The sequence below is a fragment of the Struthio camelus genome, chromosome 5 (assembly GCF_040807025.1).
Source record: "Struthio camelus isolate bStrCam1 chromosome 5, bStrCam1.hap1, whole genome shotgun sequence".
Classification (NCBI taxonomy): Eukaryota; Metazoa; Chordata; class Aves; order Struthioniformes; family Struthionidae; genus Struthio; species Struthio camelus.
Window position 1 is genome coordinate 21,065,807 of NC_090946.1, and position 25,656 is coordinate 21,091,462.

Genomic DNA, 25,656 nt, shown 5'->3' on the forward strand with positions numbered 1-25,656 from the left:
TGCTTAATTACAGGTTTGAATAAAATTTTATGGTCTTTATAATGTCAATTTCTGTCACATGACTGAAGTGGAAGAAGGCACCCATTTTACTTAAGTACGCCAGTTCTTCAGTAAATCTACTTTAAACATCGTTCTCAATGTGAAACAGTAGAGAACCTGACGTAAGGTGTATATATTCAAAAGATAAGGAAGCAAAAAACTACAAGGAGTATTGTTAATTTTAATACAGTTTGTCAGGAAAAAAAATTAATGCAGTAGGCTAACAACTCCTAGTATAGGTTCTTTCTTCTTCTTCTTCTATAATACGCTTTTACATAAGTATAATATTATATAATAAACAAAATCATTGTTACTATTTTGTGTTACAGTTGCATCCAGAGGACCCCCCCCCCCTTGAGACTGTATTACAGTAGTGCCCTGAGGCTCTATTATGGTGTTATAACTCCCTGTACAGACATAGTAAGAAGTTAAAAAGCTATCATTCCAAACAGAGAAAGTACATTTAAAGCAGGAAGAGAGAGATGAGAAAAAATTTGCCAAGTGGTACAATATAGGTCAATGCCAGAGCTGCAATACGGGTCTTTCACAGAATCACAGAACGGTTGAGGTTGGAAGGGACCTCTGGAGATCATCTAGTCTGACCCTCCTGCTCAAGCAGGGTCACCTAGAGCATGTTGCCCAGGCCCAGGATCGGGTCCAGACGGCTTTTGAACGTCTCCAAGGACAGAGACTCCACAACCTCCCTGCACAACCTCCTCCAGTGCTCTGTCACCCTCACAGGCAAGAAGTATTTCCTCATATTCAGACGGAGCTTCCTGTGTTGCAGCTTGTGTGCGTTGCCTCTCGTCCTGTCGCTGGGCACCACGGAGAAGAGTCTGGCCCCATCCTCTTGACACTCTCCCTTCAGATACTTGTACACATTGATCAGATCCCCCCGCAGTCTTCTCTCAGCCTTTCTTCAGAGGAGAGATGCTCCAGTGCCCTAATCATCTTTGTATGGTTGACTTCAACAGTTGTGACAAATATGAGTCTCTGGAGATTGTCCCTGGATAGCAGTTTGAAGGCATGTCCTCTACATACTGCTGCTTCTCTAGAGCATAGAATAACTTTCCAGATAGAGTGTGTGTTTGCTGTAAAACTCTCCCTGTATTTGATATATCCTTACAGCAGTACCACATAGTGAAGGGTATCTGGTATCTGGAACACCAGTCACAGTTCTCAGGGTTTGTAATGCTGTAACGTTTCATTCTGGCCTTAATTTGTCTTGTATTGCCTTCAGTACATGGATCTGTACATGCGAACACTACAGAAACGTACCAGTTTTGAACGCTTTCTCTGTTTCCTTTAATTTAATCATATTGATTAGGAATGACCCAGCTTGTGGCTATTAAAATGGCATGTAGCTCACAAGGAGCTCAGAAATGGTTTCTGGGTCAGACCTACATCACGTGAGTGGCAGTGGGCTGCTACAGGAACTGCTGGGAAATCTGAAGCCCTTGAAGTGGGAGCAGGGAGCCAGCAGCACTTACCAGCCTACTCTGGGCCACTGGGGAGGCTTTTTGCTATCTCTGACCAATGAGTTAAAACTGGAGAGCCTCCTCTCCCTTCAGCCTTCCAAGTCGTGTGATGTGTCTTGTGGTTCTTATCTGCTTGAAAGTAGGAGTACAGAGCTTATCAGATCTGGAATGCTAGCCCCCTTCCTTTTTATGTAAAAGAATAAGTATGTATTTCTTTCATCCGCACTGTGAATTACACATTTTTGGTGTTTCAAGTGTATTTTGAAGTGGCAGGTATAATAATGCATTTAAATCAGTTGTTGGACATGTGCAATACTTTTTTTTTTTCTTAATCAAAATCCTTTTAGTCTTAACCTGATGGTTATGAAGTGATACAGCCAAAAGACCTTAATTTTGTATTCTGTACTTAGGTGTTGCAGAGATTAGATGCTTTATAGTTACAGAGGCACACAGCAGAGAAACCTTCATGAACTGTCTTTTGAAGACACAATGTGTCTTTTGCAAATGCATGTGCCTTTACAAAAGAGATCATAATGAACTGTTATAATCGGTTATATAATGTAAAGCTGCAAGATCATGTGCCACTACCAAGTCATAGCATTTTGTGATAGGCAATAGAAGACTGTCTTGTGAGCCACACAGCGGTGTTTGGCAGAAGTGGTGGTGCTTATGGGATTCCTTTTTATTTTGTTTTGTTTTCCTAAGTGGTTCACAGAAACACCATCTATTGTATGTCTATGTCTACATGCTTTTTGTAGGCAGATGTGAGGTTGCTCTAAACTAGAAGTCATGTAGTTACGTAAGTGCTAACCGTAGCTAAACTGGATTAGAGTGGGTTTGTGGCCAGTCATCTCCGAGTGTGGGCAGAGTGAGCTCACATCTCCCTCCAGAACTCTGTGGAGATGTATCCTATTTTAGGTATTTTGAGCCCCGTTCCTGTAATAATGACATCCCAGGTTCTGACATGTAAAATTGTAAAGAAACACTGTAATGGGAGAAATAGTACCTTCTTTTTGTGAGTGAGGAATTAAGAGGCACAAAGAAACTTCTTTTGCTGAAGGTTGTGCAGCAAACCTGTAGCAAAGCAAGAGACTGAGGGCAGAGCCCTGGAGACCAATGTTTACATCATATTCACCACATTGTTCTTACCTCAGCGTGATACAACACGTGTTTTAAAATGATCAGTTGTGTAACAGGCGGTATACTTTGATTCCTCCTCTGATAGACCATTTGGCCGAGATCTCAGTTACAGAACACAAAAATCCAAATGAGTATCATTGCAGAGGGACTATTCTACAATGAAAAGCATTAGGTAAACAACCCTTTTTTTGCTAATGTATGGAACCAAGGAGAGTAAACAATTTAAGAACAAGCCAGCAAAGGCAGTAAAATACCGTCCTGGGGCGTTGAAGAGGAGTGACACAAAAGGGGAATTCCCTCATGTTTTTTTCTAGAAAGTCTTGTGAATAGTGGTTAATTACTGTGTTTACTTTCCTGTTTCAAAATGATTGTCTGTGAAGAGTTGTCCATGTTTAAGTAGACCGTTCTTCATTGAATCGTCTTGAAGCTATGCCCTTTACCTTAATTAAGTATGATTTTTAGAAATCCAACTCAAAGGATCTCATCATAATCAACCTTCCGCCCCCTTCATTTTTATGATTGTGGTTATGGGCTTACAGGTCATTAATGTTGTTTTAATTGTGCAATTTTGCACATTCAGGGTGTGAAATTGCTATGTGAATCAGGCCCTCAGTGTGTAACTTCACTCTTGTATATTCCTTCTTCTCATTTCACATCAGGCTATAATTCTGAGAATAGGTTTTTAACAGTTGTTGAATGGTACATATTTTAGTCCCAGCAGCCCACAATGATAGGCCACATTCTTAAATGATATAACATGATACCATGCTTTTCACTAAATAACTGCTTCCATTTTTTACTCACAGTCTTCCTTCATGCTCACTGATGACTGCGCACAGAAAATACGGACTACCTGTAGAGGCTGTGTCTTAGAAGAATCAGTCTTTTAATGAAACCTTTTATAAAATGAGTATTTTTTTTCTGCTTTCCACAAGTGGTGAAATCTTATGTTGTACATACTAAACTCTTTTGGAATTATTAGAGCTGACAGTGTTTGGGAGAAAAGAGGACTATTTTATAAGTGACTGTATAAATAAATACATTCTGCTATTTATGGCAGTTTCTTTGATTCGTAACAGTTACAGCATATGTGATCCTGCAGTCATTTACTGATTTATGTAACCTGTTATATGGCCAGGATTCTCTTCCAGTCGGTATACTTTTGCAAGACAAAGCCCTCTTTTTGAAAAGGGAATTGTTTTGAAGGAGTCTGTGAAACTGTTGGATGATTGCACGTTTTCCTTTCTCAAGGCAGTGAGAGATGGCTCAGGTTAATAATACTGCTTTCAAGCTAGGCCAGTTGCTTTTTGGTGTTTGCTGAAGTGACCTTGGTCTTCATTCATCTTACCTGACACCCCAAACTGCTGTTTGCTTTTTAGTAAAACTTTTCATTTAAAATGTACTCATTTTTCTGGCTTATAGACCGGGATTTTCAAAGGCAAACAAGAGGAGATACTCAGCCTTTAGTGATTTTCATTGAATGCTGGTTCCTTCAATTCTTATGTCCTTTTGAAAATCCTATCTTGAACTCCTGTCCTTCTGAAAATCTCTCTTAGTGTGATTTCTTCTTTTCATGGTGTGGTAATGACAGTGTGTGTTACTTGATTTTTTTTCACTTTCCAAGTCTTGGGAGTTCCTGGTGTGTTCCCTGAGGGTGTTTTCAACAGCAAGTATTGCAGAAGTATAGCCAGTAAGTTCCTCTAGATCTGCTAAATTGCATCTGCTCTTGCCTCACTTCCCCTGCATCCCAGCCGTGCTTCAGCCTGTAGCCTGGAGTGTCAGTCAGTACCACAGCACTGGAATTACTGGGACACAGATCTAGGCCTTTACACCATGCCTCTCCTCTGCTGCTGAAAGCTTAAGTGTTTTAACAGCACAGTAGAACAGTGAGTCAACTATAGTACAGTAAGAAGAAAACATAACCTCTTTGGTTTGGTTCATGCTATGCTGCGATTTAAGTATGCAGCACCTTTTGGGGAAGGCACGTGAAATCAAAGTGCAGATTGTTCTTATAGCTTCACCTTTCACAGTGGGAGAGCCAGTCTTTGATAAGTGTGCTAGATGCTTTCCAAACAAGCATCTAAAATACCTCAGAAACTGGTTTTGAGAGCATTCTGGCTGTAAAATATCTATCTGAGTAAAGATACTGGGGGGGCTTGTACCAGTCAAAAATCAACAAAAGAAAGAAAACTTCATTCTTGCGTATGTTTGTGCCACAGCTACTTGTCTTTGTAGCCACTTGGAGTTGAACCTGAGTCATCTACAGTGAAAACATAAATGGTTTAAGCTAACAGAATAAAGACCAGACTCCTAAAAGGGTTGGGTCTTACCTCTCAGCATCAGTGGGGGCTGCCCCCCAAATGCCTTTAAAACATGATGCAAGTCGTTTATTGATCAAAGGGACAGGTATAAAATCAGCATGGCACAATAACTGACCTTTGTAGAATTGTTCTTTTTTTTTTCTTTTTTAAAAATAATTTTACTATTTTACTTTTATAATTTGTGTAAGATGCACTTGATAGAAAATTTCTGTTAAACTTGTGGTGTTAGTGTTTGATGATGGAGAGCGGGCTTTTTCATGGAAAAGAAAACAGTTTGGTTTTTTTTAGGCAAAAAGTTACTCGGAAAACTAAAAGAAAAGTTATACAGAGCTCATTCATGCAATATGGGACGACATATATAAAAAAGAAGGATACAGTTGGCAACTACTTCATTTAATTAGATCATGAGGGTTTTTTTAGTCTTAGCTATTTTGTCTGTCTTTTGAGCCAGCAACTGTGCAAGGGAAAATGAGTCAAGCTGGTAAGAAAGGATATCATTTTCTTCCATATAAACCCCAGGAACTTCATGTTTGAATTTGCACTATGAATAACAATTTCTGGTAGATCGGAGCGTTTTCCCCATGTTACTTGCACTTCGGTTGTGTTGGCAGACTATTGCAGTCGCTACTGAGCATTTAGTTGATTTCCTTTGAATGCACTATATATAATGCGCTATTTTATTAAATTAACTGAGGAAGCATGAGTTTAAGGGAAAAGTCATTTTCTGATTATTTTGTATGATGTACTAAATATAACAGCCTCGCCATTTTGAATAGGTTGGACAGGCTTTGGGGGTTCTTTCTCTTCTTTTTCCTTCACCTCCCTTGCTGCATAACGGGGAAGGCAGCAGCTCATTCCCAGTTCGGAGGTGCTTTCTGAACAGCAAGCCTCAGGATCGCTGGGCATGGTTAGTCCTGTTCTGTCTTCTCGCCTGCATTGCTGCCCTTACCAGCAAGGTGTCACATACATACTATTCTGCAGGTTTTTTTAATCTAACTAAAGTTGTTCCCAATAGATTAAATATTAGCAGAGTGTTGTGGCTAAATTTCAAATTTTGTATATTTAGCCTTTACCCCTAATGGCTTGCCCAGCATAAAGGCTTGGTGCTTTGTTCCTAAATTCTCTACATGAGGTGGTGTGCTTTAAAGTGTATTTCTACTCTTTCAGATTAATTAACTGTGACCTTATGAACTACTGTCCTTGCTTAATTGGTGGCTCCAAAGCACACTAATGGCATAAATCAGCTGATAATGAGATTCAGACTTGCTTTTAAAATATGTAATAACACTGCATTGATACAGCAAATGAGATTAGTTGACTTTCTATTGGTATTACAGGAGAGAAGACACAATTAAATGTGTACTTTCAGGATGGGGGAGGGCTTGGTTGGAATGCATAAAATGCACTTCAGGGTGGGTGTATGAAATAAGGAGGATATTCTACATCAAGATAAGTGTGGTATTCTCTCCTTGTCTCTAGGCAATGTGCAGTACTGGCTGGTGCACTTTAGGATACAGCAATGTTGTGGGAAGGTGTTTCTTAAAGATTACCGGAGGCTAACAAAAATGATGATTTCATCTTAAATATAGTTACATGTTTTTAAACTAAGCTTACACCCACTGTTTTATGAACTGCAAATTAATCAGATAGCTCCCGGAGAACAAAAAGGTTTTGACCTAAACTAGTTGCCCAGGCTCCATTACTATTTTCAGTTTAATGTTACCCATATCCATCCTCACATTTTGGAAAGAAAACAAGGGCTACGCAACAAAGTTTCTTTGTTTTCATAAGAACTAAAAATGTGCTGTATGTAGACCAAACAATAAAAATAAACTACTGAGCTACCTTCTAATGCATGGGGGTTCTGGAGAGAGGAAACCATGGATATTTAGAGGCATAAAGTGAGTCATTGTGCTAGTTAAAGAATTTTATAAGGCAAGCTCTGTGGGTTTGAGTTGCATCTGTTACCTTTCCAGCTAGAACTGAGGGGTATGCAGCAAAAAGAATGTTGTATTTAATCATGCCGTATAGTGAACGCATTGTACTTAGACTAAGCTTCTAATCGGGATCTAGACCATAGGAGAACAAAATTGTTAGTCTGTTTCTCTGTATGATTTTTGCCTTAGATGGGTTCCAGTTAAGCACACCTGAACAGTGTTGTTTTAAACCAGTTAAGAGGCAAAATACTGTTAACAAAATACTTTTAAAAAGGAATGAATGTTCCATAGCATTTAAACAAAGCAAGCCTCGTAGCTATTTTCCTTATTAAAAGATAACCATGCATGTATTTATGACAGTTCTTAGAAACCATAATGGACTGGGTTGCTATGGTGTGAGATGCAGAACAATGAAATAGTTGTTTCTCCTGGTGTTGGCTTCCTGGAAACAAATTCTGTGTAATTTAATTGACTGAAAGAGTGACAACAGTGCTCTTTGCAGTTTTATTTAGTTTGTGGTTAAAAATTGCAACTATTTATAGTAATAATAAAGTAAAATTTATCAGTTTTATGCTTTGCTTTAACTTTTCTTTTCGTCTGCATTTTCAGGTCAGTTTCATGAATTCAAAAGCAACTTACCAGTGATTTCTGGGAGCTGGGTCTGATTTTCTTGTGTATTTGTAAGTATGTGTTGATTAATCTTCCTATTGTGTACTTCTTTGTAAAAATGTTTAAACATAAAATGTAGAAACTATTTTTAAATGCCAATGTAATATAACATTTTTAGAATATTCTGTTATTAAGAAATGTACCAACTACTTAAACTTTTGTTTTTTAGGTTTTTTTTTTAGCTATGAACTTATACTTTCGTTATTCAGGGGGCTATAGATACTTGAATTAGCAGTTAATATCCCTGTTATTTTAAGCTTTTTCAAGCTTTCCTTTGGTTTTCCTAATAATGAGAGAATAGTGCTACAATTCTGTAGCATATCAAGCGATAAGTCTGTTGCTGATAGCACTGCCTCTTGCTGTTGTGACGAAAATTGTGTCTAGAAGTGATTTGGGGCTGTGATTCAAGACTGACAGGACTTTTAGAGGAAATGCTACTTGAGTTTATTGAGGAAATGCTAGGACGACCACTGTTTGCTGAACTGGGAATGTGTTTATATTTATCCCGGAGGAAGCTGACCTTTATGGTTGTAGCAAAATGACTGAGGCTCTAGTCATTTAGGCCATGACCTAAGAATATACTTCAGCATATGCACAAGTTCAGATAAAGCAAATGGGACCAGGCCTATGCAGAAGGGCTCTGAGAAAGGGATGGTTAGAGGAGAGGATCTGTGAGGAAGATAGTCATGCATGCAATGGGCAGAAAGCTTTCAGAATTGCTGTTTTGGATAGTCTTCAGCTTTATTCAAATCTAATAAGGAAAATCTATTGGGGCTTAGGCTTGGCATGGTCTAAATTATTGCAGTACCTTCTGCATGATGTAGTTTAAACGAAACCAATCTATACAGCCTGTTCTCTTAATTCACAAATATAGTTTATGAATAAATATTTATTCAATCATTTGCGGGGGAAAAGTTCACAAAACTGTAATCATCAGCTGTTTCTCCTCTCCACATGGAAATGTGTTCAATTTGTGCTAACCCTTCCTCTTTACAAATGTTTAATTGCATATATGGTTTTACTATTATATTTGCAGTTTCCTTCATTTACAGATCAGTAGGCATTTGTTTCTTTTTAGTAAACGCTGTCAGTCATATTTATAGAAAATATTGTTAAAAATAATTTTTAACAACAATATCTAATATAGCAAATAATTTTAAAAGAGAACTAATTTTAAAGCAGCATTACCTTTGAAAAATATTTTTCAGATGGCAATGTAAAGTTATGGGCTGATTGCTGAACCGATGGTGAGGAATTTGTTGTAACTTTTTCTGGCTTTTCTTTTAACAGTGCTTTACCACTGCACTGTTTTATGAATCAGTCACTTAGGCTTTCTATGCCTTAGTTTTCTGATCTATGATGGAAATAGCAATTTCAAGACCTTACAAAATTCTTTAGTAATTGTATTATGGACTCCTGATCTGGGTCCTGCCCATCTAGGTGGACAGTGACAGAAAGCTGTGCTAAACAAATATTGACATATAGTATTCTTTGAAAGCAGTGTTCATGGTTAGGTTGATCAAATAGATATACTATAAAGCACTTCAATGAGAAGCATCGACTGTTGTTATCACACAGCTCTACATCGGCTTTTGCAGAATAAGTTGTTAGTACAGTTAAGGCACTTTACAGTATTGTGGCGATGAGAACTAGAACATGGTTCAGCAGTCTTGCGAAAGAAGCCCAGTAAGTGACTCTACACACTGACTATACAAAATGAACTACAATCTAGTCTTTTATAGCTATTCTCTGCAAGAGTTCAGTCACACTGACACTAATTTCTGGAGAAGCTAACACTACTGCTGACTGTCCTTGCTCTTTGCTTAGAGGACTTCTTTTAATATTTACCGTTATAAATCTAGGAATAAATCCAAACCCTAAACTCAAATCAACTGAAAATAAAAAGTAGGATGTACAACTGACTTGATACAGCCCAGTGTCTCCTCAGATACTGAAAACCGTATTGAAGTATACATTCTATATTAATACAGGTTTAGATATTCTTAAATCATCTCCATTTTACCTCTCTGAACTTGCACATGTTCTGAAGGTAGTATACATCAGTTCAGTTGACACAGGCCCTTAGTGTGCGGTAACAGTAACATGTATGGTGTCATAAGTTCTCACTGTGCATTGTAGACTAATAGGGCAGGTTGTTACCTCAAGTATCTTACAAATTAAAGGCTTGATTTCTGCAAATACTTGTTCATGCGAGGTGCTGGTGGAGGCTGATCAGAGCAGTAGCAGGATGTGAGGATGAACAAATAGGCCTTGAGCAAATGCTACCACGTAAGATGGACGCTTTGAGGGTTGTTGTGGAAGACAAGAAGTTTTGCACCTGTGAGGAGTTTTGAAAAGATTCAATTCTAGGCAGTGTTTAAAAATGCTTTTGAGAAGCGTATACCTATGCTGTAATATTTGGGCATGTTTTATAGCATGTTTGTTTGATCTATACTCCAAAGGGAAGGAGTGTAGATCAACACTAGGGAGATTCATCTTTGTAACTGTACATATTTTCGTACAGAAATACAGCAAGATCAGCTAAATACTTCTATAGGTCTATACCAAAGCTATTTCAACCAGGGGCTATAATAACTTTTTCCCCAAATTTTTGAAAGTTTTGTCATAAATGCATTCTGCTGTAACATGTAATTACTTGGATCATCCAGTTCAGACAACTTTGGGTTTTTTTGTCATAGTTGGCTAGTTTTGTTCAGGAGAAAACAGGATTGATGATTCATACAAAAGTAAATTGCACGGAAAATGTGACATTTGTGCTTTTGTGTAATGCCCACAAAGTAATTGTCTTAACTGAAGGTTACTTTTTTCAAGAATATGGTCTTAACATGGTTTAATTCACTTAATTGTTCTTCTCAAGTAGGTTTGTCCAATAGTAAACTGCAATAGTTATTTAAAGTTGCAAAAGGGTAAAATAGATGTTTTCTAGTAACACTGTATGTAAAATAAATTCTGTGTATATATTAGCAATTATATATACTTTTTTTTACTAACAGCTCAGTTTCTGTGCAAATGTTTTGTTGTAACTTGAGTGTGAAGTGAAAACACTGACAGAGGAAAAAAGTCCAAAATGAATGGTGGTAAAGCCCATGAAACTTCAGTGTCGTACTAGAACAGCTCTTGAATGAAAAGCCTACCTTGAAAATATGCTGAAAATAATACAATTGGAGTTGAGAGTAAAATCAAATTTTTTTAAAATGAAATAGGAGCATTCTTTTCAAAGCAGGTTTGAAAATATAAACACTGAAGACACACCCCCCCACACACCCCCACCCCATACTACTAGTATAGGTAGGTAAACGTTATCTTTTCAAAAACTTCAGAAATCCAGACAGCACATCATCAGAGACTATATTTTGCTTGAAACTCGATATCTAACATGTTTCTTCAAACATACTTGTAATTCAGTTTTTATGCTTCCTTGGTTTAGTTTGGAATGGTTCTATTTAAAACTGAGGGCTTGTTTTTATTTATGCTATGGAGCATCTGACCAAATAGGTTTCTATTTTGTATCTGTTGCAGCTTATTTAAAAAGAGAAAACTATTAAATTATGAATATTTATATGATAAAGTCAAAGAAGGCACAGCTTATTTTGGAGCAAGTGAAGAATTTTGTGCTTTGCCACTATTTAGCTTCACAGGTTTAATTGATAGCATCTGCTGTTCTACTGAATTACCGTTAATTTATTTGGGAAAATACAGCGTCTATATTTTCTAGATAAACAATATGCTGAGCTCAGTTGCTAAAAAGTAGATTTCCGGTTTTGTTTTCCTCTTCTTAAGATATAATTGTTCATCAGCATTTTGGACAAGGAGGTGTTTATCAGATTGTCACTTACCTCTCTATGTAAAGAAGAGATTCTTTTGAAATTCCTATTGAGAAAGCTAAGTGGTGCCTTACTAGGAGCTCTGTTTGTTGCAGCACCTGTGGCTTTTTTAGACAGGGATGTGCTGGCGGTACCAGAGGACTTTATCCTCTTCTGCCTACTTCCCTGCTAGCATTCGTGATGTATCCATGTAAAATAATTTGGTCACACCATGAAGCAGCCACCCAGCAGACTGAGGCTCTGTTTTCCCTGTATTATTTTATAAATGGTGACCTAAGTCTGTCCCTAGAGGAACACTATCTTTCTGTTTTTATGCAATGCTTGCATTACAGTAGCATGCAAATTCTCTAATAAGGATCAAAGTTCCATTGCGTTTTATGAGGTATACATAAATACAAAAGCAAGGCACCTGCCTTGAAGAGTTTGTCATTTGTGAAAGCTTCTATTTAAAATACACACAGATGTTTTAGATATACTTAAGAGACAATCAATCAAGTGAAAATCAAATGGAAAGGAGAAGGACATTTCTTTGTACTGAAGTAATGGACAGTGCATAGATGCTCAAGCACGTTTGCCAGTGTGGATCCAATAGGAGCACAGCTGCGTCTACTCAGTGCTGCACAGGGCTAGCTCGTACGCTTCCCTGCACACTGTAGTTGCACCTAAAGAGAAGCAGGTGTGGAAAAAAAGACTAAAGGAAAGAGAGAAAGATGACTGGCATGCTCATCTGTCCAGAGCAGAACAGAGGGAGTCCGACCAAAACTACAGAAAGAAAACTTTGTTTGTTTTTTAGTGTCTGAAATTCTCTTCTTTAGCTGCTTCCGGCTGGGATTTCTGATGGACTCCTCTGTGTGAATATTTTCTAAAGCCATGTGGTTGTGGGAGGTCATCTAGGGACTCCTGGTTCTCTTAGTAGAAGGAGTGTCTGTTGCATGATGCTGGCACAGAAGCATGTCCCTATCTGAGTTCCCATTTACCTTCTGAGTACAGCAGACGTTATTTTGGCTGCTTCTCTATTGACAGCACAGACTGTTTTTGGTAGTAAGTAAATAAATGAATAGATACAGTATGCACATGTTATGGAAGCAATATGCATTGTGCTCATTTTAGCCATATTTTCTTACAATAAGCAAACAGTGCACTTTTAGGATTTTGTTTTTTAACATTGCACAGATACTTTTTTCACTTCTTTAGGAACAGTGAAATGTATGTCATAAGAGAAAATATACAAGATAACAATTTGCATTCATATAAACCCAAAGGATTTCATGCTTTCATATTCTTTAGGAGAGGGCTATCCAAACAACTTCTGACACGTTGCACAAAGACAGAGGACATGTACGTTGTCTTTGTTTACTTTTGATGAGGTTTAGTCATTTAGTGAAGCTGCTGCTAGAAATGTTCTCTCAAAGGATTGTCGTGCTCTGGATGCGAGGACCTCCTTGCTCCATCGCTGCTCCATATGTGTGCTGCACTAGATCCATCTGCTGTCTAAAAAATTCTTTACAAAAGTACTAAGAAAAAATGAAAATGCTCATCCAAACAATTCTGTTTTTGCAAGAATGAAGTATGCTGTTCAAGTTATATGCAATGCTTGGGAGACAGGAAGTTGCTGGGAAGTGCTTGTGCTAGGCAGCTGCAATAAGAACATGGAAGAAGAGTGTTCATGAGTCCATACCTGCGCAGAGTCTTACAGGTTTTCTGCAAGTGATTGGCATTTTCAAAGCGAAAATATTTTTAGCAATGAAATGCTTGTTTATCACAAAGCCTTAGGTCACTTAACAACCATAACGAACAATCTTAGAAAAGCTATGAAGAAATTTTTCTTCAAGTTGCGCTGAGTAGTAAATTATATAAAGTATTTTCTATTGTACAGTATGGATGGACAATGCCAGCAGTTGGTGTGAGCATTAGCTTTTCAGATCAGATTATTTAAAAGGGCAAGGGTTTATAAGCTACATTCTCTCTCCCTTCCTGATGCGCCTATCCCAATGGCTGTTTGATTCATTTATTGACATAAGACAGAATTGCTTAGGACTAACCACTCATTCATCATAATCACAGTTACAAGAGAAGCTGGAGTGAGAGGTTAACTGCTTGCTAGATGTATCAAGATCTTTGGTATATACCAAAGCCTGACTTAACAGAAATCTGATAATGGTCTGTTGAAGGTAAAAACAGAAGTGTTAATAGCTAAATAAAAAGATTTGATGAAGACTGTACTGTAAAACCCCTTACATTTCTAAACTTAATTGAAAAGGGCTGATCAAAGTGCAGCACCCATTAAAAATGTTGCTTTAAGATCTTAAAGATAAGACAGAGCAGCAAGGTCAACTTTAAAAATCAATGCATATTTTTTTTAAATTTGTTTTCCGCAACAGAGGTTTGCTTCTTGGCAGCACTTACATTAGTACTGAATATATAAATAATGTGAAAAATGTTCATTTTTACTTCTAGTAGTTTCAGTTCATGCGCAGTGGAGGTGAACTGGTATTTGGGGTATCTACATTAACAACACATTTAATAAAATCAGTCTGAACTAACTGGGAGCAGCTTGCTGTTCTTAATGTGTGTGTGTGATGGATTCAGTACTGCGCAGCATAAAATATTATAAGACTACTCTTAATTGTGTAAATACCGTATTATCTTTATGGGTTTATAAGCGATCAATATATAATCCTGTCTCTGAAAGTTTGTCTGAAGGATGCTCCTTGCAGGAGCTAAAAACCCCAGGGAGTAATTAATCCAATTCCCCTGTGCTGAAACAAAGCAGGTTACATGCATTTTTGAAGTTCCACCTCTCACTTGCATCTTCTCCAGTGAAACAGTTCACAGAATATAAGGTGTCATTCCAACTTCTTCTGTTGGTATAAAACTAAAAGTTTGATCTAGAAAGGGAGCTGTTCTCCGTCTGGAAGTTGGCAGGAGTGAAAGTCTGACTGAGAAGCACGGTCAGGGAGAGTACCTGAAGCAGGGCACCGGCGGGAAGGTGGATGGTAAACTAGATGTGTGTATGCAGTTCTTACTCTTTTAGTATCTACTTTCTGAAATGCTATGTATCGAATATTTAGTACTTTTCTTTCTGAGACCTGCCTGGTCACTGATTAACCCCAGCAGCACTGGACTGCAGTCAGATCTGCTGAAGGGATCAGAGTAAAGCGCAGGAGCCTGAAGCCTACATGCTTAGCATGATGAGAGTGAAGTATAAATTCCACTCCAAGAAAAATCAAAACTTGAGAGGTGCTCCTATGGCAATCACAGGGGATGAGGGATGTGGTTAACTTCGGGTGTGGGCTAACTCTCCTGGATCCTATTTCAGCAAATTAAGCTTATGAACGTTGCATCAGGTTCATGATTATCCAGTCTCTCAGTGGAGAGCAGGCAGCCCTTTTACGTTTCAGAGGCAAGTGAAAATGTACGAGCATGCACCTAGTTTATTAAACAATTCTGTGAAGTTCACTGAATTCACTTTTATTTCTCCTGTATTTCTGAGATATTATTTAGAATTGACTACTCTATCTCAATAGAACATACATTATTGATTTATTTAAAGATATAATATGTTCTGTTTTCTTTCTCTAAGGGTTGTTTGTACTACTGGCATTTTATTTTATTGCGCCATTTTTACCAACTGATTACAGTCTGTATAAAATCCAGCAGTGAAAATAGAAAGCTGAAACTATTCTTTCTACGATGCAGTACTCTGCATTTGTCAGCACTAGGTTTCATGTCACTTCCCTGCTTCTTAACTCAGTATTGTTTAAGAGCGATTAGAAAGTGTTAATTTTATGGAACATTTCCTCCTCCAAATCATGATGCTGATTTCAATATAAATTTTTGAAAAGCCAGTTCCCCACAGCTATATTGGATTTTCCCCCCTCTGTGCTCACTAAGGAGCAGTTATTTATTAGAACTCTTTTCTTCCTATCTTGCTTGGGCAAGTTTTTGGCCTTTTTTAGTGGTTAAATATTATGGGAACATCCCACCTTAGAGAGTAGTCCTTATGCTTCCTTGCTGTGTTCATTAAAGCCTCACAGTGTATCTGTCTCTGTGAGAAGTAGGAGTGGGTCAGAAAGAAATCTTCTGCCCAGAGAGCTGTTTGATAACGACTGAGGTGTATTTTCTTGCCTCTGAAATACCAGGTACTGGTTGCTGCCCATTCCACGTTTCTTCTGGTCCGGTACGGAAACCTAGTGCGTTCTTAAAACTGCAGGTCTTGAAACACGATAAGGCACAGATAAACTGCGTTTCTGATTCTTCATAGCCCTCTGTTTGCTTATACCCTGAGACAGTCACAGCTGTGATGCAACTATTACTACCAGGTCTCTCTATAACCTTTCTGTAAGCTCTTTTCTTGCTTTTTAATCTGTTGTTCATACAGATTTTTATGGCCGTAAGCGTAGCTTTTAGAGAATGATGAGGGGAACAAACCGTGCACATTATTATCCTGTATTTCTGGAATATTTCTCAAAACAGCTGCAGGACCTGTATAATCTTACTTCAGATTCCTCAATTTGTACATTAGGCAATACATATGCATCCCCTTCACAGGCTAATTTACTTGGATAACTTCTTGATTATTACCTTATGACTAAATGTTTGTTCTTTTCCTGTCATTAAAAAAAAAAAAAACCCAAACAAACAAACCCCCAAAAGTAAGCCCCAAACTGAATGCATACGCTCTCTGCCACAGGTTACATTATAGTTTTGTTTTAGATTGTGCAATACTCAATGGCAAGCTATAACAATAATCAATATTTTGTTCTGTTAAAAGCATTTAGGCAGAGCTTATGCATTCAAAGAGCTGTCCTTTAAGGCCACATAGATTTGTGTACTTTACCCTAGAAACGTGCCAGATAGATTTTTTTTTTTTCTTTTCTTTTCTTTTTGTAACCTTTGGTAATTTTTCTCGATGTGTGCATAAACTCCGGGGTTCCTCCAAAAGAGCCTTCCATTTAAGGTGGCAGGTTTTTTATGGTTTTTGCTTTACCCACCCACCTGCCGTTAACTGTTTGATCACTGCTGCAGTGCTTCATCATCGAGAGTCAGACCTCCTTGTCCTGGGACCGTTGTTGCTTAGCAGAACGCCCCTGCTTGCTTCCTACACACACACACGTGCACGCGCGCACACACAGCACACACACAGAGCGCACACACAACGCACACATCAGCGCACACACAGCGCACACATCAACACACGCAGATTAGTAACGGAGTGGAACCCCCCCCCCCGTGCTCCAGAAGGAGCTGCTCCAAAAAGAAGCCATTTATAGTATCAATAAGCTGCTTCTCCCAACCGTGTACAGATGTGTTATTCAACCAGTTAATATTGGGGTAGTTAAAATCACCCATTATTATTTTTCTGGCAGATTTTGCCACTTCATTAATATCTTTCAACATACTGAGTTGCTTGGCTGTTCCTTCTTTTACATGGCTTATATCATATCATGCCATCACAGCATATTCTGTAGTTTTGAGTTAATTGCCCAATTAACAGTGGTATTCATGAAGTGCTAGGAAAATTCCACAACTAATGATTTGGACAATTTCAAAATAGGTTGGTATTTCATAGTTTAAAATGTCAAACGTGCCAATAGCGGCAAGCAGGAGACTGTGGAGGCTTAGAACCCGACGGTGTGGAAATTCTGCCCTGCAAAAATCGTAATCCGGCCCTCAGAAACGTTTCCCAGCCCCCAGTATTTCCATGTGGGGAAGTTCTGCGCTACCCTGATTTCTCCTTCGATTGGTGAGGTGGGAGCGTGAAATAGGTCCCCCCCCAGATTTGCTGTATTTTGTAGAGGTGTGCAAGAAAACCGTTCTGGCAGCAGTGAATGCGCTCCCACCCCCCACCTGGCTCTGGATGTGTGGGGCAGCGTGGCGAAGCTGCTGTAGTAGTGGCTGTGTATATGCTTACAGGAGTCGGGAAGACAGAGGTGAGAGTGACCGGAAGGTTGTAAGATTTGTCAGAGGACTTTGTACTTCCCTTTCTTGTCGCCTGGATTAGGTAGGGATAGTAACAATACGTAGTTAGCTTTGATGGGCCATTGTTCCCAGATGCAACTGAGAGTTGCCAATAGGCTCTCTAGGCAGTGAGCTGATTTTTTGTCTCACCAGCTGCCATGCAGACATGCCAGGGGATACACTGCCTAGCCTTTTTGCCGTTCCCCTGTACCTTCTGTGCCGTTTCTGAGTTGCAGGGTTGAGGTGATGCCATAGACCTAGTCTACGCAGTCTGGGGATGGTCTGGAGATGTAAAACAATTTCATGACCCTTGCCCAAGAAAGGCAGCTATTCCCTCTGAGCCTTCAAGTTCAGCCTACAGCAAAGTCGTAGTCTGTCTGTCTTCTCAAAGCTAACCGGTCACAGACTCAGGGATTCTTTCTAACGTTTTACATGGTTATAACAGTTGGATTTTCACAAGTTACCCAGTCTATCGAGACTTATTGATGATCTAGTGAAAACTACTCAGAGCTGCATACGTATGTGACTAAGGCCCTAATCCAGCAAGGTACTGAAACATCTGTAACTTAGAGTACTTTGAAGTACTGCATTGCAATTGACAGGCCTGCTCAGGAGTTTAAAAATCCTGTGAATACTGAGATCTTTGCTCGAATGGTACTGATTATAGAAATGTGGTTGCTGGGTAGCTCCTTTTTTTTTTAAATTAAATTACTGGAATATAATGTTGTTTAGCTCTTCCTTTAAGTCCTTCTTGGAGTTATGGTAGAGCTTTAAGGACATTATAATTTACATTTTATAACAAAAATATAGTGAATTATCTTATCTCATTCCTCTTGGCAACTCAGCAAACTATCATTAACATTTTTCATCAGTATTCTGTTTAGAGTTTTCTAAACTGAATGCTATAGTGGTAACAGCTCATTTTTAGATGCTATTACAGTTCTTTCACATCTTTATAGTAGTGTAGTAAAGCTGAATTTACTAGCTACCTTGAAAGCGGAGTAAGGCAGCATTAGAATCAACATTAAAGTGATTCAGTACTCTTTAGAGAAAAGCCTTCTTCACTTGAGATCGGATACAGTATGTGTTTTGGGGGCAGTTTTATAAGGATTGCCGATAAACTTGAACACTACCAACAACAGCTGCTTTTTGAAATATTGTCCTGTCCGGCACATTGAAATTTAGGGGAATTTGCTTTGCTTTGTAAGCACGTGATCTGCATTAGCATTCAGGGGAGCTGCACCTGCAAATGGAAGGGGGGCAGTATCCTGGAGACTAGTGTTCTGGTTTGACTTGTAAAGGTGGGAGGGATCAACTTGCATGCGCTTGCTTCTCCTTGAGGGTAAGTGCGAATCTCCAATCTACTTAGGTAAGTACCATGCTCTGATATGTTATTCCTGAGCGTTCTGCTCCATGGCCGTTCAGACGCATTTAACATATAGCATATAGAGAGGGCTTTTGTTCGTAAGTGTTCAGGCATTAAGAAAACGCAAACCGTTCAAGGTCCTAAGTGTTCACGTCCAATCAGGCTGACCTGTGACAGGTCCAGTGGTTTCTGCTCCTGGCGCTGTTGTGGTTCTGAGCAGCTCATTTCATCTTGGTTTCCTTTCTTAATCTTTAACTATTTTACCTTTTTAAGATATAACCTTCTCAGAGAAGGTAAAGTCTAGCATCCAAACCAGGGACTGGTGAAGGCTTCCAGGAGCAACTGTAATACTGATTGCAATAATTACAATTATTATTACAGGTACAGCAGTAGTAGTAGTAATTGCTGCTGCTTGCAGTACAGTTCTGTAAGTACAATTTTAGAGTATTGTGATCCTAACAATTCTAATCCTAAAGACACCCATATCCACTTGAAAATGCTTTACTGCTCGTAAAGGATACGTAGTCAGTACAATGCAATTCTTATATTCTGCACATAGTAATTTATACAAAAGTTTTACATGGTTGTTACCTTGTTACCATTTTACACTAAAAGCTTATTTTCAGATTATGCTTCAGTTGTGGAAGTAACCCATTCTTTTTGGCCAGTCATAAATTTAGAGAATTTTGTATCTAGGTGATTAAGGAAAAACCTTTGCTAAATCCTTTTAGTGTAAGAGATGGTCAGATATTTCCCGTGTAGAACAATAGACCATGTAGTGGTCACAAAAGAAGTGCCTTCAGTAGCTTGAAAGTGGCAGCTTAATGTTATTTCTCTTAAAATGTGGTAACTTTTTGTTATATATTTTTCCAGATCAAATACAGTATGTTAACTAAACAATATCCTTAACAAAATCTGAGAATATGACCAATAAACACGAACAGAATACTTTTTCAAACAGAAAAGTATTAAAATGAAAATTAAGCTGTCTTTATCAGTAGTAATCTCTGATTCTGTTAAAATTAAAATGAAGTAAACAGTAAAGGAAGATTCTTCTATTATGAGATTAGTTACACAAATTCTACGAATTGAAGAATAGCAGTGACATAAAAAATGTTTGACCGCACAGTGTTAGTTTTAATAGCAATGTTACCATTAATGACCGTAGAGATGAAAACAGTATTGCGAGCTGAACAGAATGGATGAGAATAATTATTGTATTTAAAAAATAAAATAAAAAATTAAAAGTTAATTTTAAATATAGATACCTCTAAAATAGAATGCTGACCCAACATAGGTATAGCTAGAAATATTCTGAGTTTTATTCCATTGTGAAATAAAAGTTTTTTTTTTTAGGGAAGTAATACTTTTAATAAATACGTTAAACTTTTTCTTTATTGCATTAAATATGCATTGTTAATAAAGATATGCCGTGCTCCAGAAGTCTCAAACATTTGGGGCAGTGGTATATGACTTTGAGATTGAAAGTTCCTAGATGGTCCATTATGGCCATTAAAACACTTATTTCTCCACAGTAAAAAAAATAAAAAAATAAAAAAAATTGCGTGTGAAAAGTGACTGAATTATGTGATTAATATGTAATTCTGTCCAAGGAAGGCCTAAGCAATGTTATTAAAAAAGAATAGTTTGAATAGAATTGAATAGAATAGAATATAGTTTTCAGTACAAAGTTGTATTTCCTTGGCTAAGTTAGACCAGCCTAAAGATCTCTTTGGATAGTGTTGTAAGTCTGTTTGTGAAAGTACTTTCAATTGAGAATGTAGAAGGAATTCTTGAATTCTGCTGTCCTAAAATGGTCTAGCTATTTGCAAAGATGTAGGATGACAATTTTCAGTATTTCTGTGAATGGAATGGGCAAATACCCTGAAATTGGGGAGGACTGCATATTTGAGAGATTTTGCTCTCTGTTTCTTTTAAGAAAATGTTTGTTCCACCAGAGTGGAATAGCCACTTTATGCAGTGTTTATGGTCAGTACATGTGAAAGAACAGTTCTAAAACAGGGAAAAAATGCAAAGAAAAGAGAAAAGATTACTAATTGCAGCTATCTATAGGACAGTGTCTCTGTTTTGCTGTCAAATTTCTGCAAAACAAAGAGTTTGCAAACTTTAAAGGTGATCCCAGACACATCCTGCTCCTGGTTAAAGGTTCTGCTATATCTCTGCTAGGACAAAAAAGTGAAGTGCCTCTCCACCAGCTGCAGAGAAAGAAGATGATCTGAATGTTAATGAAGGGTAGAAGTTTCATAGTAACAGAAAAACAGAGGCTCTATAGATAAGAGAATATTTTCCCAGGACGTCTCAGTCTGCAGTTGTTGTAACCAGAGGAAGTAATATTACTAAGGAAGTATTTAAATGTCTTTAACAGATATTAGATGATGAAGTGGAGTAGTCATTATATTCCTATCCAAACTCCAATGCATGAGAGGTCTATTGAAATAAAATCTTTTGAGAATATCCACTTAGTCTTGTTTTTAGACTCCCAGATCAGTTTGGGCATCCTGTTAATCTACAGAGCTCCAAATACAAAAGATTTCACAGAGAAGTTAACAAAGTTGCTCTTTAATGTGGCAATGAAGATCACAAGGCTCATTGTCTTTGTAAATTTAAATACCCCCCACCCCCACCCCTCTGGAAAACATCCCTGATTCAACAGGATTGAACTTCTTTTCTGATATTTACACTTCAGGTTTTTGAGCATCCTTTGGACCTGGCAGTGCCCTTGAGTGGCTCGCAGGTCTTCACACGAACATAAGAATTCCTTTTTGCTACTGCTTACTCTTTAGTTCTGCTCTTCCCTTGCTATGTTTCACAAGGCTCATGACACAATCCACTCTTTCTAAACGTTTGGTCCATTCACATAGCCAGTAGTCCTACAAACAAACTCGTATTCATGGCCTTCCTTGCCCTTCCTGTCCAAAAAAAGAAAAAAGAAAAAAAGTCAAAAACATCTGTGTCTTTTAGAAGAAACTGTCAACCTACTACTCTAAGGTACTAAACTCAAAGGTATTCAGTTATCCAGCTGTTATTAAAGATACTGTCACTTGTTGTCCTCAGGAGTTATTTCTAGGGCTAAAACTTTGGATATTTTATGAAATTAACAGAAAAGTGAGCAACGAGTACACACTGAATTACTTAAATCTTGAGACATTCACACTTGGGTCTAGAACCTATAAAGGTAGAGCATTCGTCATTCTGATGGATGATTTTTCCTGCATATGAAATAAGGAGAGTAATCCATCCTCATCCTCCTTCTGTGTAGTTGTCTCTAAACAGAGACATGTTTGGTTGCCAAACTCTCCTTTCTTCAACTAATCCCAGGGAAAAATGGAAATATGCTGAAAAGCCTGTGATGCATGGTGGGTGACTAGTTCTTTGGTCCCAGAGCTCTCATCTGCAGTGCCCGACAACGCCATCCTTTTTCTAACTCCTATTTAGTGTCTTAATGGAATTGCTGTGGGATCCATTTAGATTAAATTTCTGCCATACGTAGGAGATGTGTGGCTTTCTGCAATGATAAAGCCTGATTCTGGCTCTCTGAATTCCCAGTAGAGCGCAGAGCGACAATTAGCTGGCTTAAGCTGAGCAACGTGCAACAAGAGGAAAGATGTTCCTCCGGAGCATCTTCCTGTGTTGTCCTCAGTTGAACGTATTTCAGGTCTCAGTTGAACATTTGCCTGCTAGACTTTGGTTAGATATCAGCTTCCAAGACAAAAAGGGAGATCTAGGCCTCGGCATTATATCAAAATATTGATCTTGGGGAAGATAATGGCACTCTAGATCTTTCATTTGTAATGAATTAAAATAATTCCCTTTTGCCCTTGGCATCTTATCTATGTGAGTGGACAGCCTCTGAAAAGCAGTAATTTGACAGTTCATCTGCCTACTGAGCTTTCTTCTTAACTATCTTTAGCTACCTACTGTGGCCATCATCATCATGATATCCAAGTCCCTTGCAATATTTTTTATTATTTTAAAATAATGATGAGTTCTAGATCCTTTAAAAGAAGAAGGAAAAAGATAAAAGATATCTTTGCTTATAGTTCTCAGTCATGGCAGGAAACTCATATACAGGGTTCTGGGAAGCCTTTTATGAGTCTTATTTTGACGTTTGTCAAGGGGATGATAAAGATCATGGCAGTTAAACACAACAAAGGTTAAACTGGGGAAAATCTAATGAATTATAAGTGAAGAAGCTCCTTAGCAAGAGCCACAAGCTGAGGAGACAGCAGATTAAATTAGATTCTTCTAGAAACCTAGCATAAGTAATGTGGATATGTTGGGTCTCTGATAAGAGAGAATCATCCAGATGGATAATATCTTATTGCCAAGGGAAGAGTGGGATGAAAAACTAAAAACAAAAAAAAACACAAAAAACCCCCCTAAAAGTAGAAATTTTAAGCTGGTTGCATGGTTTTTAACGGAATGAGTCCGGATTGGAGTAACAATATTCAAGGAACAGAGTAAAGTAGCTGCTGCTGTGTTTTCTGTCCCTGTGGTTATAGTACTATCAGTACAAGGTCATTAGCATTAATTTAATTCTGCTAATCTAAACTTAATTTTATTACCTCTAAATGATATCAAAATAACTTTTGTGAAGTCACCCTTTGCATTAATTCATCTCACAAAACTGAAGGTTAAGAGAAAATGTCAGCTGCATCGTAAGATAGAACGTACAGATGCTCTTTATTTTTCCTATAATTTGACACTTCTACGAGACAGTCCTCAAGGTTAATCCAAGTTGGACCTAGAAGCTAAGTGACACAGTCTCCTGAGGGATGAGCTCTGGAAGCTCAGACATTTCATTTCTGGTACTTATCTTTAAATACAATGCAGTCTGGTGTCATGTGCCGGTGATGTCAAATATCATCTGAGCATTCTTTGGGCTCTCGATCTCCACTGCTGCTGGCACATGTACGTATTGCTGCCCATTCTCCAGTGGTGCATCTTGGACTTATTCCTGTGATGTTCACATTCCTTCCTTCAATCCTGAACGCAAGCCAGCTCTACCAGCAGGAGAATTTTGTATCTGTTTCATGAGTTAGTATGATGACTTAAAAGGCCACTCCTTTAATTCCTTTCAGCTAAGGTTTCTTCCTTTATTCTATATTACAGTGGGAAGGTTTCTTCTTTTGAGGAAATTCATTTCCAACTGTTTTACTCTTTGATTTCTTCTGTGAAGCAGTATGGGACACACAAAAGCTGGAAAGCCAGGGTGTTCTTTGGTACAGCCTTTAGCAGTGCTTCTGTGCAATTACTGTTCAGTGTTAGAATAAAAGAAAAAGGGCATTAATTTTCAATGCTTGTTTTCTTACAATAGGAGATATGTATGTGTAAATCAGATATGGACTATAAATCAAAGTTATTTTCATTAATTCTGTAGCTAAGTTTTGGTTCATTATTTACATCTTGGAAAGGTCTAATTCTGGAGAACAGCTGAGTAGGAGGGATCCTTCTTTGTAGTCGGCTCTGACTGATAGCTTTGGAGCAGTCTCCTTTTCTGTCTGTGAAAATATATCATTCTATGGTAGATGGGATTTGCTGGACATGCTCTTTTTGACGAAACTGACAAGTTAGCAACATTTTCCACTGGCACGTCTCCAGAGCAAAATAGTTGTTATGGTTCTTGCATATCTTTATGCTTCGTCTGCATGCTTTAATTTTTCTCTTAGTAGTGTGAGGATTCTAGCCTGCTTACTGTGTAGAAGTTGCATAGTTCAAAGTGGTCTCAGTTTTCTGGCTTCAAAAATATGTTATTCCAGAACGTTTCTAAAGTATCTGAAGAGTTAAGAACTTTAGTATCAGTTTCAAAATACGTTTCACTGTGCATATCCAGGGGATGCTTCAGATATCTGCCTCAGACAAACTTGAGAATAGACCCTCCCAGGACTCTTCTTGACCTCAGGAATTTTTACCAGAAATATTATCAGATTTCTGTCAGAGTTCTGCCTTATATTTGGTAAAAATGTGAAGACCACATTTTATCAGTAATCTGTTTAATTATATTATGCTGGCTTATCTGAAAATTTCCAATTAATGCAATTTAGGAGTTTAAATCCTACTGAAAGTTTATAGGATCTATTCTTAAAAGTATCTAGGTCACTTTTAAAAATGAGAATGAGGCTTCTCACTTATTGTTGCATTTGAAAGTTTTCTTCAGGATCTTTTAAAATACATTATAAGAAGATTTCTGTTTAAAACAGGACGGACAGAGCCTCACTAGCTGGCTAATTAAGTGTTTAATCAGCTAACTGTACTTTCTGTGTAGTTTTCCTGAAACGTAGTGCCTCAGTGAAGATTAGATCACTCTTTAAAAGTCTATTTGTGCAGTAATTCGATTTCCTTCTCTTTTAACTATTTCTGATACAGCTTCCATGTAGTAGGGTGACAGGGAGAAGGATGGAGCTAGCCTGCCTTGCAAACAAGTACCTGAATACAGAAAATTTTATTTTTAATGGTAAACTTATGGGATAGGTCCAAATGTGTTTTGAAGAAAAGTAAAGGTTGTGAAAGATACTATATTCTTTCATTTTTGAATTCAAAAAGCCAAGTGGAAAAATTATTTTCACTAACTTGTTCCTGTGGGCTCTGAGCTGGGTGGCAGGTTGCCACTTTTTTTGTTTTTATCCAATGGTGTGCTCTTAAAGCCTTCAGGATATTAGCTGCTGAAGATTTTATGTACTTCTCTGCAGTAGTATATTCAAGCACCAAGTTTCTTTTAGTAGAATGCATAAATGCATATGACAGGAAGCACAGAGAAAACACAGGAAAAGGTGTACTGAGGGATGGAATTGGTTGTGTTTAGACCTTTATTTTGGTGAAGCATCGCTTCCCACTAAAACTACTGAATAATTTTCTAATAATTAAACACTTCAGATATGT

General features: G+C 38.0%; 1 protein-coding gene across 9 annotated transcripts in view; it reads left to right on the top strand.

Moving 5' to 3' along the window:
• SOX6 (SRY-box transcription factor 6) overlaps positions 1-25,656 on the top strand; it is a 380,365-nt gene that overhangs the window by 50,040 nt on the left and 304,669 nt on the right. For 8 of the 9 annotated variants that reach the window (XM_068944941.1, XM_068944948.1, XM_068944953.1 and 5 more), the window contains exon 2: positions 7,525-7,595. The exons of the other annotated variant lie outside the window; for it this stretch is intronic. The gene's annotated coding sequence lies outside the window, so the exon portion shown is untranslated. The remainder of the gene's footprint in view (positions 1-7,524; positions 7,596-25,656) is intronic. 9 annotated transcript variants of the gene reach the window in all.